This window comes from Penaeus vannamei, chromosome 43 (assembly GCF_042767895.1).
Source record: "Penaeus vannamei isolate JL-2024 chromosome 43, ASM4276789v1, whole genome shotgun sequence".
Classification (NCBI taxonomy): Eukaryota; Metazoa; Arthropoda; class Malacostraca; order Decapoda; family Penaeidae; genus Penaeus; species Penaeus vannamei.
Window position 1 is genome coordinate 13,523,338 of NC_091591.1, and position 5,000 is coordinate 13,528,337.

The window sequence follows — 5,000 nt, forward strand, 5'->3', positions numbered from 1 at the left end:
GAGAAAAAAAAGAAAGAGGGAGGAGGAGAAACAGACAGAAACAAACAGACAGACAGACAGCTGTTCTACAAAGGGAGCAAAAATACTATCTTGAGGAACTGCTATTTTAAAAAGTCTTGGTGTACCCCCCTTTTTTGAATGGACAAAATTTTTTTAAAAAATTTTTTTAACTTTTTATTCGTTTTTTCCCCTCCAAATTAACATTCTTATACTGGATAAATAGCTTTAGCTTGACAAACGCAGTGCAGTATCAAGAGCAGTAATGTTGTTATCTTTACGTCTTATATTTTCCTTTTCCTACACCGGTAAAACGATATTTGTCATTATGTACTACAAAGAATGGCGATTTAAATTATCTCTTCTTTTCTCCCCCCTCTTTTCTTTCTTCTCTCTCTTCTCTCTCTCTTCTCTCTTCTCTCTCTCTCTTCTCTCTCCTTCCTTTCCTCCCCCTCCCCCCTTTCCCTTTCCCCTCCCTCCCTTTCATTCCCACCCCCATTTTTTTTAAATTACCGCCCCCCCTCCAGCCTATCCATCTCCCTCACCCCCGGGGGCCCCCCCAAAAACCCCCAGCCTGGCCCCTATAGACACCTATTAGTCCTTTTTCCCCCTTTTTTCCCTTTCCCCGGCTGCCCGGTACTGTTTTGACGGCCACCAGCTGAGTCTCGCCGTGTGACGTCTAATGAACCAATATGCTCGATAAGGGATCAGCGAAAAATTTTCCGATTTTGGAATCTCTCGGTTGGGGGGGGGGGGGTTGGGGGGGGGGGGGGTTTTGGGGAAGGGGGGGGGGGGTGGAAGGGGGGAAAGGGGAAAAGGGGGGGGGGAGGGAGGAGGGGAGGGGGGTGGGGAAGGGGGGGTGGAGGGGGGGGGGAATGGGGGGGTGGGATGGGGGGGGGGAAAGGGGGGGGGAGGGGGGGAAAAAGGGGGGGGAAGGGGGAGGGGAAAAGAGAAAAAAAGGGGGGGAAAAAGGCTTTGGGGAAGGGAGGGGAAAGGGGAGAGGGTGGAAAAAGATAGAAAAGATAGAAGAAGTGGAAAAAAAAGAGGATTAAAAGGGGGAAAAGGGGGGAAGAAAAAAGAGAGTAGAAAAAAAGAGGGGAAAAGAAGAGAGAGAAAAACCCTCCCCCCCACCAAGAGGTTTCACATAATTAGTAAAATGAAGTTTTGATTTTTCTCTCTTCCCCTTTTTTCCATAATTTTTTTATTGATCGAAGGGGAATGTTTTAAAAGTCAAAAGGGGAAAAAGATGATGGGGTCTATAGGGAAACAATGGGGCCGGAATTTTTTTTTTTTTTTTTTTGTTTTTATAATTATTTTCTCCTTTTCTTTTGTTTTTTTTTTTTTTTATTTTTGTTTGAATTTGGGTTTTTTATTATTTAGTAAAATAAAAAAAATATTTTAAATAGTAGTTTAAAAAAGTTGTAATAATCATTCTTATAATCAGTTACAATTCTAATTAACATCCGCGTATACATATGTATCTAACAAACGTACATCTAAATTTACAATTAACAAATTAACATCAAAATATAACACTCTAATTCTTTTTATTGATGATCATTAATATCGTCTTAATAACCATTATCATGATCAAAACCATTATACCACCACCTTCAACATCTCAAATGGTCGAAGATCCCAATCACCTATCCCAGAAATTACACCCTTAATGCCACGTCCCGAGCCGATCATTAATCAGTATCAATTAATCAAGGAGCCACAGGTGTTGTGATGGCACCATGGAGAGCCACGGCCAGGTGCCATTAAGCGGCCTTTGAGCCTCGACGTCGGGGGGCGCAGATTGGGGTGATATCGGGGCTGGCATCGTGTCCGGGGCGTGGGGCGAGAGGTAAGGGGGGGGGGGAGGGAGGGGGGGTTTTGGGGGTGAGGGGGGGGGGGGGGGGGCGGGAGGTGGGGGGGGGGGGGGGTAGGGGGGGGGGAGGGGGGGATGTGGGAGGGAGGGGGGGGGGGAGCGGGTGAGGGGGGGGGAGGGAGGAGGGGGGGGGTTTGGGGGGGGGGGGGGAAGGAGGGGGTAAGGAGGAGGGGGGAAGGGGGGGTTTTGGGGGAGGAGGAGGGGGTTGGGGGTGGGGGGCAAGGGGAAAAGGGGTGAGGGGGAGGGGGAGGGGGGTTTGGGGTAGGGGGAAAGGGGGAAGAGGGTTGGGGAGGGGGCTGGGGCGAGCGATGAGGGTGAGGGTACGGGGGGTTTGGGTGAGGGGGAGGGGGGGGGGGATGAGGGGGAGGAGGAGGGGGGTTTGGGGTGAGGGAAGGGGGGCGTGGGGGAGAGGTGGGGGGTGGGAGGAGGGGGGGTTTGGGGTGAGGGGGGGGGGAGGGGATGGGATTGGGAGGAGGGGGGGAAAAGGGGGGGATGAAGGGGAGGGGGGGGGCGTGGGGCGAGAGGTGAGGGGGGAGGAGGTGGAAAGGGATGTGGGGGAGGAGGGGTAGGGATGAAGGGGGGAGGGGGGGTGGATAGGGATGTGGGGGAGGAGGAGGGGGGGGAAGGGGTTGGGAGGCGGGAGGAGGGGGGGAGGATGTGATATTAGAGGAAGTGGGGGAGAGGAGAGAGGGGCTTTGGGGGAAGTGTGGGTGGGGAGAGGGGGCGGGGGGGGAGTGGAGAAGGGGAGGGATTTTAAGGAGGGAGGGAGGGGGTTTTGGGGGGGAAAGGGGAAGGGAAGGAAATATTGGGGAGGGGGGGGAACCTAATGAATAGTGGAGGGGGGAAAAGGGCATTTTTGGGGGGGGCTTTAGAAGGGAGAGTGGGGAGAGATGGCACTGGAGGGGGAGGGTCTTCAAGGGGGGGGAGGGGGAAAGGACTTTGGGGGAGAGAGGTGACTGGGGGGGGGGGGAAGAGCCTAAAGATAGTGGGGACTTAGCAGAAGACTTTGGGGGGGGAGAGGTGACTGGGGGGGGAGGGGGGAGGGGAGCCAAAAGATAGTGGGAACTTAGAAGGAGACTTTGGTATAGGGGTGTGAATGGGAGATGGAAAATAAAAAGGGACAGAGGGATAATTGGGGATAAAACAGTATCACAAAAGTAATAACATTATTATTCATAAAGTCAGTTATAAAGATGATAATCAAAGAACAAGAACAAATACGAATAAATTAACAAAAAATTAACAAAATCATTAAAAATTAACAAAGGAAAAAAAAAAGAAAAAATAATTTAAAAAAAAATGACATTTAAAAAAAAAACAAATTCCCCGGAATAAAAAAAAAAAAACGAATGAAAAAAATAACAAAAAAAATTTTTGTTACCGGGTTAAAGAAAACAAAAGGAAACCCCCAAAGAACCCCCAGGGCCACATTTCCTTTTTCTTCTTCCTTTTTCCCCCCTTTTTTCCTTCCCCTCTCCTTCCCTTCCCTCTCTTTTTTCTTTTTCTCTCTCTCTTTTTCTTTTTTTTCTCTCTTCTTTTTCCTTTTCTCTTTTTTTTCTCTCTTTTTTTCTTTTTTTCTCTCTCTCTTTCTCTCTTTCTCTCTCTCTCTTTTCTCTTTTTTTCTCTCTACTTCTTTTTCTTCTCTTTTTTTCCCTCTCTCTCTCTCTTTTTTTTCCCTTTTCCTTTTCTCTCTCCTCCTCCCCCTTCCCCTCTTCCTCCTCCCCCCCTCTCTCTCTCTCTCTCTCTCTCTCGCTCTCTCTCTCTCTCTCTCTATCTATCTATATATCTATCTATCTATCTATCTATCTAACTCGCTTTCACTCTGTCTCTGCCTCTTTCTGTCTCTCTGTCTTTCTCTCTTTATCAATCTATCTCCCTATATATCCATCTGTCTACCTACCTATTTATTGATCTCTTTTCTACTTATATCACTTTTCTCTCTTCCAAAGACCCGGTTTTTATTGACTGAGAAAAAACAGAACAAAGCAAAAAAAAAAAAAAAAAAAATCAAAACCTACTGAGGTAGAAAGAGGGAAGTGATGGAGAAGAGGAGAGGAAGAGAGGAGAAGATAAGAAATAGAGAAGAAAGGGGAATAATAAGGAAGATGGAACAAAGAAAGAGCATCGGAAGTACGGAGATAAGGGTGAAGGAAATGAGGAAATGAGGAAGAGGGGGAGGGAAGGGGGAAGGAGGTGATGGAGCGTGACATATGACACGTGACGGACACACGCGCGCTGTCCACCCCCCACCCCCCCCCGGTTTTTCTACCCCTTTTAAATCCATTCCTTCACCCCCCCCCCCCCCCTTTTTCCCCCCCCATCCCTTCCCCCCCGTCTTCTGTGCCTTTTCTTCCCCCCCATCCCCTCTTGCCCTTCCTCCTCCTCTTCCTTCTTTTTTCACTTTCTTTCTATTGCTCTCTTCTCTTCTCCTTGTCTTTTACTCCCCCTTTTTTTTTTTCCCTTTCGTCTTTTTTCCCCATCCCTCCCCCTCCCGTCTTTCATCTTTTTCTCTCTCTTTCCTTTCTTCCCCCCTTTCTTATCTCCTCCGTCACCCTCTCCCCGAATTCCCCCTCCTTCCCCTCTTTTTTCCCCTTCCTCCTTCCCCCCCCCGCCCCCCACCCTCCCTCCTTTCTCTCCCAACCCCTTTCTTCTCTTATTCTATCCCATCCTTCTCTGCTTTCCCTCCCCTCCTTCCCCCCTCCCACCCCCCTCCCTACCTCTCCCCCTCCCCCTCTCCCACCCATTCCTCTCCTCTCTCCTGACTTTCCCCCCACCCTTCTTACCCTCCCCCCTTCTCACCCGCCCCTCCTCCCTCTTCTTGCTCCTCCCTCTCTCCCCCCCCTACCCCCCCACCTCCTCCTCCCATCCCCCCATCTCCCCACCTCCCCCAGCCCCCCTCCCCCCTCCTCCTTGCCTCTCTCTCCCCATCCTCCCCTCTCTCCTTTCCTCCTCCCTCCTTTGCTTCCCAGACCCTTCCTCCTCCCTTCCTCTCTCCCTTCCTCCCCCCCATCCTCCCTCCTGCTTGCCCTCCCAACCCCCCCCCCTCCCTCCTCCTACTTCCTTCCGTCCTCCTTGCTTCTCTCCCCATCCCCCCCATCCTCCCCCCTCCTCTTCCTCTCCCAACCCCCAC